The sequence below is a fragment of the Frieseomelitta varia genome, unplaced genomic scaffold (assembly GCF_011392965.1).
Source record: "Frieseomelitta varia isolate USP_RPSP 00005682 unplaced genomic scaffold, Fvar_1.2 scaffold_954, whole genome shotgun sequence".
Taxonomy (NCBI): domain Eukaryota; kingdom Metazoa; phylum Arthropoda; class Insecta; order Hymenoptera; family Apidae; genus Frieseomelitta; species Frieseomelitta varia.
This window is the reverse complement of record NW_025110761.1, coordinates 194,724-209,399: the sequence shown is the minus strand read 5'-3', so window position 1 is coordinate 209,399 and position 14,676 is coordinate 194,724. Positions and strand designations below refer to the sequence as shown.

Sequence of the window (14,676 nt, the reverse complement as noted above, 5' to 3'; positions counted from 1 at the left end):
AAGCTATTTATGAAAAATTCAACTATTCTTGAAATAGAAATCTATTTCCTTTTGGAAAACAAGGTCTTGGGAAATTGAATAATTTTTATTTTACATTAACCTTCCATTATTTATATATTTTGAAATTGTCCAAAATCTAATATACTCGACAAATCTTCAAACTCGATTTTCTCGAAAATGAAGCTTCGAATGAAAAAATTTCATTCTTCCTCAATCCTGAAAATTTCATTCCTCCCCAATTAATATAATTTTTCTCATAGAATTGCTTTCTATTCAGTTGAATCAATTACCAACCATCCTGTGCATTAGGTAGAATCACTTCGCTCTCGGATTGACGTTAATTCATTCGACGTACGCTACTTAGTCAAGTTATCGTATTTATTGATAAGCTTATCGGATATAAGCTGTATCGATCGGTCAACTAAAAGGATTTGTACATACGAGTATCGAGTTGTCGATTCGTGGGCATGTTAGACGACTATTGACCCGTGAATATAGTGGATACATGGAATATATGGAACTGTAAAATTCCATATATTAAAATTGTAATTTTCGGACGAAAATTTTCATTTTTAAAGTAACACCAATAATATTCTGAAAATATCAATTTTTAGGTTATTTTCGGGACAACACGAATTCACAATAATATCCTATAATACTTTATAATAATATCCCAAAATAGCTGGGGAATTAATTAAATCGGAGGAGATGGTACGTCTGGTATTGTTTTACTAGAATTTGCATTACGCTCTGGATATTTCAATTCATGAATTTTAATTACTAAAATCGTGTCAGTAATATTTTAAAAATATTTCCATCGCAATTATTTTCGACTAAATAAATTACAATATGTAATTTAACCACCCTCTCGTGGAAGAAACAATTAAACAGGTGAAACTCTTGTAATAATTTCCGAAACGATACAAATAATGTTCCAAAAAGAAAAACCCAGACATCATTGCATGAAGTCTCCCACTCTAATTTTCGTCTTTCGATTAATCAAATCGGACGAAATTAGTAGATTTCGATTAATTGCAATCGCTGCAAGCTACCGTTGCAATTTATATACTTCCAATTAACCTTCCGTCATCCCTCAAAATGCAACAGTGATTGCCAGAGGCTACACTTGAAGTTCGTTTGCAACAAGAAGTTCCAGTGAGAGCCACGATTATAGTTAATGTTGTTAATTATACGGCCTATTGACCGGGCAAAGGATGCACTTGAGTTTGCACTTGGGTTTACTGTCGTGACACTTGAAGAGGCTGAGACTCCCCCATAAACGTTCTAACATCTCGACGTTAACGTTTGATCGTTCCGGAATAATTGCAGGATAAACGTGTCGATTGAACAGACATTGAAGTCTATTTATTTGTTTATTCTTGATACTTGTTGGACAAATCTTTTCGCACTATGAGAGATACGATGTGAAGAAAAAGAGAGCCAAACTTCTCGTTGGACTGCAGATTTCTATACGTTCATAGGAAACTCGAAGTCACAAAATACACAGAATACATATAAAATGATAAACTTAAGGAATGCATGAAATATAAGAATGAACTCGATTCTTTTTATATAAAATATGAAACATCAAAATGTATTTGTATATAGAATATATAAATTGTAGAATCTAGGTTTTTTATTTAAAAAAAAAGAAAACTATAGAGTCGAGAAGTTTGTTAAAAAAAACTTTCTTGAAGTTTCGAAGCTAACAGGTTGCTCTCGTCTTCAATATTACTAAAGTCTTCTCCTCTAATCATAAAATAACGCCAGATAAAACAATTTCAAACCTATCGAGACTCTAATAGTATATTTCTAATAGTATATTCCCAAGAATACGAATTCGCTCAGAAATACTTATCATAACGTGACAAACGTTTCAATATAATGTCAATTCTTCGTAGAAAGCTGTAGCTGTAGCAAATGTTCAAGAGACATTTTTGAAGCCAACAGGTTCCTCTCGTTGAACAAAGTGATCAAACAAACGTCTGTCCTAATAATTAGAAAATTATCAGTTTCTTACAACGTGAGTGAAAAATTAAACACTATTCTACGCGACTATCGGCGGATTGAAAGTTGGTCGTCCAACTCGCGAGAGAAAACTCGTGATTTGAGGACGCGTGCAGCATTAACCGCATCTCCGATGGCTGCGCCTGATAATTATCAATTAACATCCATAATAGGTCGGCGCAGGCGATGTACTTTCGTGACAGTGTACGCGTCAATCGAATGTAGAGCAGGGTGTATTACCGTGGATCGTCTCGATCGTGGGGGGGGAGGTGATCGACCTTTCTCGATGCATTGTGCGCGCGTTCCACTAAATAGCGAACGCGCGCGCGCGTGTATTGGAGAATTGGCAAAAGCCACTGCTTTCAAGGAATGAGATCGGGTTCCTGAGAGAGAGGGAGAGAGAATTGCTTAGTGCAACGCAACGTCATCCCGAACTTTTGGAAAAATTACGTGTCCACGGTGAATGGTTCTATTTTCAATCCGGAGGAGCTTTTCCGTACTCTTTTCGTTTCTTCCATCTCTCTTTCTTCTTTTTTTCTCAAGATAAAGTAAATTTACGATTTGGACAGTAAAAGTAAATTTCGCGTAAGGGGAACTGTTCGTAACTGAAACGTTACTGAAATTATGATACTTTCATTGTTTGACGAGACTTATCAGTGAAAAGTGAACACTGACTATTATTATTATTATTATTATTATTATTGTTATTTTACATTGCATATTATATTACTATTGTGTATTCGCAAATATTCATTTAACGAAGCAAGATTTTGAAGCGGTTCCGAATATGACTGTTTTGAAATGTTCCGGTTAAAACATTTATGAGTTACCTGTATTCTGAATAATTGTTACGAGGGACCGAAATTTTCAATTATCCGTTTCGGGATTTCGTAACTATTATTGTTTTTTCAGTTTCCATATTTCTACGATCGATTCTCGTATCAATTTATTCGTAATTAATGGCGCCAATTATTTTCATTCATCAACTGCAGATTACTGTACGTGTGCATTTTAGAAAATTATTATAGAATAAAGAGAAACATTTGCGCACAGTTTGAAATTGAAACAGTTATATGTTTTTCAATGTTTGATCGATTTCTGTAAAATTATAATAAGGTGAAACGAAATTGAATATTTGTACTTGCGAGAGAATTTAAAGACGAAGGAATTATGGCTTCTAGCCAATTAATACAGTTTAACCTGGCCCAGTTGATTAGTGTCGCTTTCTTTAGTTGGCTTCGACCAGCTACCGTTCTGCAACCGCGTTCTTTCACGTCTCTTCAACTTCCCGTTAGCTCGCCATGTGATCGCGTTATCGCGCGTTAACACACACATTCTTGACAATAATTCACAGCGGCTTCGAACTCTCCACTTGGAAGTAAAACTTAGCTTTAATCCATCTTTTCGAGCGTTCTCGAACGTGTCATCAATTCGTAACACCTGTAACTAACACTTTCTACCTTTCTGTCGCGACATATCCAGAAGAAGTAGATATAAATTGTTGGACGACAATCGTAATTTAGAAAGCAAGGTGTAGCCATTTAGTTTGAAGATATTTCGATTTAAAAAATGAAATAATTGATAAAATAAAATAATTATTGGCGGATTTTTAAATGATTGCAATCAACTGATAATCTTCTTTTTCTCAAATGAACGAAATTCTAGTTACTGTGTAATGTTAATCGACTGGAAAGAAATTGCGTGAATTACGAGGAAAATAGAGATCCAATTGTGCAATTGCCTTCACAATGGAAACGGATTTTTAAATAATTGCAATCAACTGATAATCCCTTTCTCCTCCGAGTGAACGAAATTCCAGTTACGGAGTGTTTAACTGTGTCGGAAGAAATATAAAACCGCGTGGGGAGGGGAAAAAATCTGCAATCGAATCACGTGGAAAATGGAGATCTAAGCGAGCAATTGCCTCCACAATGGAAACGGGAAACACGGGAAAATCTCCAAATTTCCAACGAGAATTAGCCGTACGTACGCTTGTTCTGTACGCGGTGAAGTTAATTTCGCTGGAACAGGTCGATTCATTAATGAAACAATACCGAAACTCGTTCGATGGCTCGTTCCGAGTCTCTGTTCGTTGCCATTTTTGCCTCTGTTTCCCTCTCTGTATTGTTTGCGAAGATTTCGCCCGTCGAATTTCACAATCGGACGAGGTATCGTTTAATATCGTGGCTAATCGAGAATGCGAGATCCAATCAGCGTTGCAAAGCGGCTGGAAATTAGTTTCGGCTGAATATCGAGGAGTGTTCGTCGTGTCATCGACATTGCACATCCGAGAACGCAGCGGACGTCCTCGGTCTTTGTTCGCGATAGTCGCTCCTTTACGAAAACCTGGCGTTTCTCACATGCTCGCAAATTTATTTATGGTGCGTTACGTCGAAACGAAGCATACAATTGTCGCAGAATATGCGAGAAATATTTATAACAAGAAGGACGAAAGAAAGTTCAAAATTGACTTACGATTCTCATTGTATTATGAAAATGTATCTATAAAGAATATTTCTACGCTAAGAGATTCGTAAATCATAGTTTTTCAAACGAGCAAGACTAAATGAACAAGCAGCAATATTTCGTATATTATTAGTACATATGTGGTATGTAATATATAATGTATAATGTACATAGTATAGCATGTGTAGTAGAAAATTAGTTATATTTGTACTAGAACATTAGTAGCAATCATAAATACATAATAATACTTAATAATAATTACAATTTAATTCTTCAAATCAATAATCTGAAAACTAATAATTGATATAAATAATGGACTTGATATTTCCATGATAGTGTACGAAATACATTGATAAAGCAGCAAAAATACAAATACAAAATAAAATATAAAAAAATATGGACCTTCGAGTTACACGACATTGCAGAGATTTAAGAAGGAACAATTTCATTCACTCCCCATAGTGTGTTCCCTTTTTGTTCCAAACTTTAATTTTATTTAAAACTGATGAAAGAAGTACTTTGAATATTTTATAGTTCTTATTTCCATTCCAAAGTATTTCTATCTTGAAACGAAATTTTAGTTACATTGTTTTCGTGTAAATCTGAAAACTCTGTAAATATTCTCCATGTATTTTGTGACGCCCTGTAGGTACACACAGAGGAAGAGAGAGAGAGAGAGAGCAAAGGATAGTTACGTACTGCCGAAATAGAATATAACGCTCTAACTTCGGAAAGTTTCGAATTAGACAAGCCTTGTGTTAGACCGTCCATCGTTTGTGATGCATTGACGTTAGGGTAGGGAGTCGGGTCAGTTTATTCTCTTCGTCTACTTGTCATTCGATCATTCACGGCCCCATGAAAGTTTCATCGCCCACTCACGAACGAATGGCTAGTTTCATAAAAGATCAGAAATAATTCAGCGGTTACCATTTGTTTGTTGTTGCACGATTGACAGATGAAAAATATCCAATTGTTCGCCGGACGGAACGTTCGATTTTTCGAAAAAAGAGACAGAGAGGAGGGCGGAAGCAGGAAAGGAGGAAAAAATAGAGAGGAGAAAAATAGAGGAAAAGGAGAAGAAAAAAAATGTTTCGACGCGTAGATTTTTATTCGAGAGGCAATCGGTCGTAATGAAAGCTTTTTACCGATCGTGGAGGAAAAGTGCACGCGTCGCGACTCGACGCAACCGCTCAAAAATATCAGTTAGTGGATCGTTTCGAGCATCTGGCGGATTTTCGCGACCAGGAAATTATTAATTTTCCTCGGGGCTCCGCGACGCGACGACGCGCGTTACGTTCGATAAAAGGCAACGAGAGAAAAGCGAGTCAAAGCAAAGGCATCGTTCTTTCTCTCTCTTTTTTCTTTCTTTTCTTTTCTTTCCTTCGTCGGGGATATTATATCGCGAACCGCCATACCGTTGTTCTCCGTTTCCATCCGCATCGACATGGATACACTGCGTTTCCGCTCATTTCCTCGTGTGCGCTTCGCGGTTCCACTAATTATCACATGTAGAACATTGGAACATAGATCAGAGAAATCTGCTCGTGCAGTCAGACACACCTATATTGTGAGTTCGTGGGTTATAAAAATTTTCTTGGGTAATTAATAATTAATTATGTAATGCTACTTGGAAATATCAAGTTGTAGCATTTCTCAGAAAAGTTTGGTGAAGATTAAGAGATTAAGTCCCTTCTTGATTAATCCATCTCTAAAAATTGATCCTATCTGCACACTTCTGTTGGATGATCAACCCGGACTCTTATTGAATCTGCAAATACTGACAATGAGCTAGCAACAGTGCACATAAATATGGACTGTGAATAGTTAGTCATAAGGGCAAGATCCAATAGTTGATCATTTATGCTCCTTCCTCTTCCACTTGACGACCAAATATATATAAGGACATGCTTTGGAGACATTCGAAAGCATTAAAACATTCTAAATCATTATAGAGACATTCTATATCATTAAAAGCATTAAACATTCTAAATAATTCTACATCATATTCAAGAGCATTAAAACATTCTAAATCATTATAGAGACATTCTATATCATTAAAAGCATTAAACATTCTAAATAATTCTACATCATATTCAAGAGCATTAAAACATTCTAAATCATTATAGAGACATTCTATATCATTAAAAGCATTAAACATTCTAAATAATTCTACATCATATTCAAGAGCATTAAAACATTCTAAATCATTAAAAGTATTAAACATTCTAAATCAGTCTACATCATATTCAAGAGCATTAGACATTCATCATATTCTAAGACATTCTAAATCATTGTAAATCATTCTATATCATTTTATTTCATACACGACCACGACTCTAAAGGAATAAATTCTTTTAAATTATAAGCGTGTTGGCTGCATTACACGGAATCCAACACTTCATATTTTTGTTATAACTTTTTAATGGAGCATTTGTAGATTTTTTACTACAAGATACTTCAGTCTTATTTCTAGCTATTGAATACGCTTGCAAAATTGCTTGCGCAATTTCTTCTCTTCAAAAAATAATTTATTATACGTAATATTATATTTTTTATAGAGTAATAAATTTAATTTCATTATAGACTCATTATACACGACAGCAGTTAGAGAAATAAAATTTTTGTATATGGTTCCAGATAATCAGAATTCATAATCAAAATCTATATACTACTACATCTGCATATTTCGTTAAGAATTTCTAAATGAAATATAACGATTGTTATTACATTTATACTTATATTTTCTCAATCGAACAGCAACAGCTTCGATCTTCGAACGTGAGAGAACTAAAACTAAACTAAAAAAAAACTAAATTTAATTAAACTAAAGAAAACGCTGTGCGTCGAGTGCAGTGCGGCGCGGTTAGTCAAATTTTTTTAAAAGTCAAGTCCGTCTTTTGTTAGCGCGCCACGTCTACGCCCTGTAAATTACCTCCCCCACCCATGCGGGATTATTTTAGGGAAAAGTTATGTCTGGCTATTTTCGAGAGAGAGAGTGTCAGAGGCGCATTGTTACCGCGGTGTCGCTGAAAGTCGAGAATTATGCGGGCGAGCTATCCTCCCCCACCTCGCCGTGCCATCGACACTGGAACAATGAGTCCTGTTTGTCGATATTTCAAGGCAGTCGGATGCAAGCGAACGACAGACTTCGAAGAGAGGAGGCGGCCGCGCGACCTGTGGATGAAATTCGGGTTTCGTGTGCCGGGTTACGCGTTCCGTTCCATTCGTTTCTCCGTGCGTGATTTATCGCGCCTGATACCGTGATGTACGTCTCTTCCCGCGAAAATCTTCGTTTGCCCGCGCTTCTCGAGCACTGGGACAACGCTTGTCGATGATGTGATAAAGCCTTGATAAAGGATCGGAAAGGAGGCAATGAAACAGTGGAAATAAAATTCAAAGGTCACGCGTGAAAATTGTTGTTCGAGTATATGCAACATCTGCAAAGTTTCACGAGGGCAGACCGAGGCGGATTGGATCACTCGGACAAAAGAGTTCGGTGATCCAATGTTTGTTCAGTTGTAATACGTGCTGAATTGTTATTTTCATTCAATTCGTTTGGGTCTATCCTAGTAAGCTGAACCTCTATGAGTGGTGATCTTTTTTTCACAGTTTTTAGTAACATCGTGTAACTTGAAAGTTACACATAACGTTTGATACTTTTATTTTATTGACTATCGCGTTTCATCAATAAAAATCAAGTAACTTATTTATAACAGTTATTAATTAATAAATCAGCTACAAAAGATCAGCTTGAACAAGAGTCATTTTTCGAGTCTTTTATTACTGATAGAAATAGTTTCGTATCAGGCTCTGGATAAATCTAAGTTCAACATGCTCGATTGCCACAATTTAGATCAAAACAGTAAAGCCAGCCACTAAACAGTTAAGACAGCCAGATTGTAAGTAGCAATTGTGTGCGATGCATATGGGACAAGAAATAAATTTTGAAATTTTCGACGCTTCGGTTTATTATTCTCTAAGGTTTCTTTTCACAGAATTGCAACAGTTCCGATATTTCACGTCGGAATATTAATGGGGGAGTCACTGTGACAACGTATATTATACATCGTCACTTAAAACACAATTAATCTAGTCTATCTTGTCAAAATTCCAAACGAAACACCCCGTAATAACGTAAAAACGTTACTGCAGAGAATAACGAATTGGAAAAGAGAAAACTCAATATCAAAGTGTCCAACGTTCTTTTTTTTTTTTTCACCCTCTGCCCTAATTGTATAACACGTGTTTCACGTTTGACGTTCGTCGCTGAATTTCACTGTTGTGTGTCGCGAAACGGTCATCGTTCGAGATACACGCGAACGATAGCTACTCGAGGTTAACTATCGACGAAGGAAAGGTAATAGGGTCGTGCAAAGTCTGTCGATATTTCGATTCGGTCCCGTGCACCGTCATCGAACCAGACAACGTTTGACATTTGACGGCAGAGGAGGAGGATCCATCACTGGCCATCACTGTGCTCTGTGATGGCCGGATTTTATGCACTGCCGCGTATTTCCTGCATGCGCTGTAATCGTAGACACGTCACGGCGACGTCGCCACCGCTCGATGATCGATGGCCGTTTGTAACGACAGAGTTGGCCGCGCCAAGCGTTAACCAACCGGACGTGCTTTTACTTTCGACGTGGAAACCCCAAAGTGTCTTCTGTTTTGAACCGCGGTGAATTTTAGTCGAGTTGGAGTTTCACGCCGGGAGTGGCTTCCCGGCGAACTTGCTGAATTTAGTGTGTCCATATTAATGTTGCAACTACCGACAGCGTGTTTATGGAGTTGATTCTAGACATCAAGATAGCTAGCTCGCGTAACTCGCGAATGAAACTCGCTTGACAAGCAATCGTACTATACGCGGGTAATGGGGATGTAAAGGAGCAAAAAGTTTGGAGTTCGACACTTCTGCTGTGCATCTCTGTATCTCATACTGTCAGTTTAGTATTTCTACTGTTAACTTTTGGATTCGTATGAAATTCGTACTTCACGTTTCGCTATTAATTTCTGGATTCATATTCAATTCTGGCTCTCTGGATTAATCTGTGAATTTTTTTTTTTTTATTGTATCACTTAACAACAGATATGCTCGTTTCCTATTGTGTGTCTTAGGAAAGTGTTTACAAAGTATTACAATGTTACTCGTTGAATAAACGAAAGTCGTCGATGTAACGAAAAATATTTAAACCATACACACTCACGATATTTTTGTATCGGTTTCAGATACGGGACCTTGATGTAGTGCAGCATACATAGAGGTAAGGAAAAGGCTTCTATAAATTTATACCACGTACGAGAGATCGAAGCAAATTTGCACAGTGAAATTATCTAGACGCGATCGCAGGTATAATGCGATCGAGATAAGACGCGCGAAATTTATTGTTCACGTCTGTGTACGCTGACATTAGCATTCCTTGTTTAATAATTTCCTGTTTTGTGGAGGAAAAGTAAACATTCGCTTGTTGTTTTCTGAATTCATCTGGAAACGATGGTACAAAGCTTTATATGCTGAATTGATTAAGGCGATTAGGTTCACATATGCTCCAAATTTTATGGAAATGTTTTTACGTAATAATCTTTTCTGTGGAGTAGGTTGATGTAGATTGATTCTTGCAATTCTTCGATTCTTGGTATTGAATTACACATCGGGCGAATTCAATGTATATTACGTATGAAATTGGCTCGCATATAAAATACAATAAAAATGTTTCCAATTATACATATATTAATTGTTACTCTTCCGAGATTGATTAATTATTTATTGTCCACCGTGTCCGCTGAATTACAGTTATAAATTAACATAACTGAAATAACATTTTGTCTCAATATCAATTAGCTTTGGTCTTCCTTATCGATTAATTTAGTATATTAAAACAAGGAATGGAAACAATTATGTATGATAAGAATAATTATAATTATGTAATTATAATTATTGGACGGTAATTTCTATCGATTTATATTTATAATACTATCAAGTTCTGTTTTCTTACCATCGAGATTATAAAAAGAAAATTTCAAACACAGGTTTAATATTTTTCACTATGCTCAATCTAAATTCTATTCGTAATATGATTAGAGTGCGGATGTTTATGCAATTTTGTACTTTCGTGGGCACAATTAGAGAAATGAAACTCAAACAGAGTTTTCATTTGTTTTGTCTGACAAGTATCGGAATGAATATTCTGCCTTGAATATTTTTGAATATTCACATACATTCTGTAGGTTATTGAAATCTTAAGTTTCTCAAAATTTGAATAAAATTGCATACATAAATATTTACATAAATTTATAAACATCTAGTATATTATCGTTTAGTCCTCAATGAATTAATTATACCAAAACCGTCTATACATGTTTTTAATAGTTACAAAAACAAAAATATCTGAACAATACTGTGCAATAAAATTTGATCTGCCGGAAACGAAATTAAACGCATTTTTACACAAATTCATCTTCGGAAATATAACTTAAAAAAGAGGACCTGAATGAAAAGTTGTTTTCTCTATTAATTAATCATCTCGGAGTATTGTGTTTCGTATACTTTTACAAGCATTTCGTGCGTTTTCAGTTGCTTGCGATAAAAATTCGCCGATGGTAACTTTTTACTCTGTGAAATTCGCGAAAAGAAGAAAATTTCATTCGAAAATTTTCTTTGATCTGCGCCTACCAACTTCGATTGTTTCGACCGAACACAGCGAATTCGATTCTCCCTTCAAAAACTTCAACAGTTCCGCTGTTCATATTACTTTAAAGGCCGTCCGATCGAGGCATCCCATCAACCCCGTTTCCAAACCGCGTTCACCGCTCGACGGTCAATTTAATCACCAAAAACTATTGTCACCGAGCCGATCGCGCGTGTCGAGCATCGAGCCGCGCCCCTCGTTCGCGGGTTTCATCAGTTTCCCCAATATGTGGCTGGTTAACCGCGACGTTCGTATTTCAAAAGTGGCCGGACAGAGGCTCTGCCTGGAGTTGCGCGCGCCGTCGCGATTACGCTCTCATTACGCCGATTTTCAGCATTGCGAGACAAAAGAGAGACCCGTCCGCGCGAGCTCTCTCTTGGCTTCCGAGCCTCGTAATTTTCACTTTCCGCGGCACATTCCGCCATCGTGCAACGGCGCCGCATATCACGATACGGGATGAAAGTGCAAATGAAGAGAAAGGTATCTCGGTTGAAAATCCTTTGGAAAAAAAAGGGGGAAAAGAGAGAAAGAAAAGAAAGAGAGAGGTTGAAATTCAGCTCGATATTCAGACTAGTTCCTATTTTCATCTTCTTTTTTTTTTCGTTTCTTTTTTTACCTTCCCTGTTTTTTTTTTTTCTTCCTCGTTCCACGATGGATCAGCGAGAGGTCAGCGAGTTAATTCGTAGCGTTAATATTTTTCTTTCCTTGTCTCTTGCTAACTCCGCTGGGTGATTATTGTAATTATTGCTAGACTGTGGATTTTCGTTCGCTTACGGGACAGTTGAAGAAATTTGGAAAATTGCTTTCTATTGCGCATAGTATCTGTATGAAATAATTTTGTAAAATCATTGAAATATTATTGAATTATCGAATTATTAAAGATACTGTATAAGGTATAATTTATAGTGTGAATTTTCATAAAAATTGTGCAGTGTAGTCGTTACTGAGCATTAATTTCGATTATTTAATGTCGATTAAATATACAAACGCGATTGAGTTCTTTTTATTTAACATGAGTCATAAAGGACAGAATGAATGAAATTTGAAATTACGTTTGTTAATGTTCCGTGTGTTCCAAACGTATCAAATTTTGCACAATATTACAATGTAAAAGTTTTGTACTGCATCTCTGAAATTGAAACACTTGTAACATTTTAACTCTCGTCCGTTTCTCATTTTTTCTCACTTTGATACAATAGCAAAAAATTGATACCTGCAGTGAAAGGACGGATAAATTTGCAAATTCTTTCATCAACAGTAAATGGATTGAATTTCTATTGAATTTTTATTCACTAAGATTCTACACATCTTGTGGATGTTCGTACTCTGGTCTTTTTTTTCTTTAATCCTTGCCTGTGTTGTTATCATTTTCATTCGTTTGTTACAAAACTATTCGAACTCTAGCGGCATATTACCAAAAAATACCAGAAATATAGAAAGAAAGAAATGTCACATCTCCGTAGCTGCAAATTATAATAAATGTATCAAATCTGCAAAAAAAAAAAAAAAAAACGAAAATGTATCAAATGAACATGACGGAAGACTGAAGGTTGCGAACAAGGACCTAATATCGCGTAATTGAAATATTATATTTCATTCGTCATTTCTATGAACGGCTACTTGTCAAAGGTAAATAAAATACAAACGACCAACCTGATCGTATCACATTTGTCGTTAGCAATCGCTTAGAATCGCGACTGTTCTTTTCAGATGCGAAAGAGAAACAAAATGCTGATATTGTTCGGACATTTGATTCGTGTCAAGTGCTTTGCAAATAATTTCTATAACAGCCACGCTGAATAAAAAAAGGAAAAAAAAAGAAAAAATGCAGCCGACGCTGAGATCTAATGGAATCGGGAATCCGGGTCAAGCTCTCTTCACCTTATTCCTATAGCCTAAATTTAAATCTGCTCCCTGTGTGCGCGATATTTCCGTTTCCTTGGTTCGAATTTCCTTCCACCGAAGTGGTTGCAACTTCGGATGAAAGCGCGCACTTCAAAATAACGCGCAAGAATTATGATACCGATAGTTTCTTGTAAAATTCAGTCGCGAACATTCTCGACTTGCTGGATACTTCAGAAATTTTTGTGAAAAGTTGTTGGTACTCGAGAGAAATTCATCTTGACTTCGAGTTAACAATTGTCATTTTTAAGAAAATGTCGTATTTTGCAGGTGTATAATATTTTTTTTTTTTTATATTTTACCTTGACAAATTGTTAATGCTAGAGTTAACCAACGACGAGAATATAAAACTTGTGCTAAAATGAAATTGAAAATGAAAAATACGTATGATGCAAGGTTTAGTTTGCAAAATATATTTAGAAAAGAATCATTTAAATTTCCTAAAATATTCTTTGTAAATAATTATAATTGATTGTTCGTTTTAACTATTAACATCAATACTATGATTTCCGAAAAGAAAAGGAACTAAAAATAATTATGTCTGCGAAATTATAAATTAAAGCAATCCGTTCGAATTTAAAAATCATCTCAGTCTCTTCAGGGATTACTCAATAATTTATCACTTTGTTCAATTTCGATCTTTTATGTCACTTTTTCCATAGTACAAAATAAATTTATCTTCTATATAATTATATAATCTTGAAGTTACAAATTCAAGCCAATCTGTTCAAATTTTAGAGACATCTCGTTTCACACCAAATTCAATTCTAAAATCAAATTGAGCAATCAAATACAGATCTTTTGCGTGACTTTCTCGGTGCAGAACAAAATAAATTTAGCCTCTGAATTATGCCTGCGTCTTTAAAGTTACAAATTGTGCCAATCTGTTCAAATTTGGAGGACACCTAAGTTTCCTCCGACTATCTCGTCGGCAGTAGCTCTTTCTTCGGACGCGTTTCCCTCGATGCTAGTACCAGATGGTTTACGACACCCTACGCGCTCCATAGCGCGGCGCGGAATGTCTTCGATTCTTGGGATGCTGTAAAAACACGCGAAGAATATTTTTCCAGGGAGCAGAGAAAGCCCTAGCGAGAGGAATACTTCGACGCCTCGAACGCTTCGACTCGTCTGCTGCACGACTCGCGAACAATCGTTTCTTTGGCCCCGTAAAGTAGCAGTCTCAGGCGTTCCCGCGAGAGTTCTTTCTGTCACGTTAACATCGCAGCCAATGAAACGACGAGTTCTTTGCTCCAACAGCACTGTTCCAGATGTTTCTTTTAAAGTTAAACGCTCTTCCAGTTGGAAAATCGTTGCAGAAATCTTCGCAATTATTTCGTTTTGATTGAAATTTTAACTTTTCTTCGGGGGAAGGTGTTTCGCAAATTTTCTCGTCGAAATAGAAAATTTCGCTGTTATAAATTTTTTTTACACAACCCTTGAGTTAGCATCGTTAGACATAGCAGTTGGATAATTGTTGGAATTTCTAATTCAATTTAATTTCATTATACGAATGTCGATCTCTATCTTGAAAGCGCGTACAAACACGAGGTGAAATTAAACTTTAGTAACGTGAAATTTATAAATTAGAAATTTCGGTGATGTAACGTGAATTATT

General features: G+C 36.1%; 1 protein-coding gene across 4 annotated transcripts in view; it reads left to right on the top strand.

Moving 5' to 3' along the window:
• LOC122538050 (protein-tyrosine sulfotransferase) overlaps positions 1–14,676 on the top strand; it is a 288,756-nt gene that overhangs the window by 90,436 nt on the left and 183,644 nt on the right. For all 4 annotated transcript variants that reach the window (XM_043671780.1, XM_043671783.1, XM_043671778.1 and 1 more), the window contains exon 4: positions 9,700–9,734. The gene's annotated coding sequence lies outside the window, so the exon portion shown is untranslated. The remainder of the gene's footprint in view (positions 1–9,699; positions 9,735–14,676) is intronic.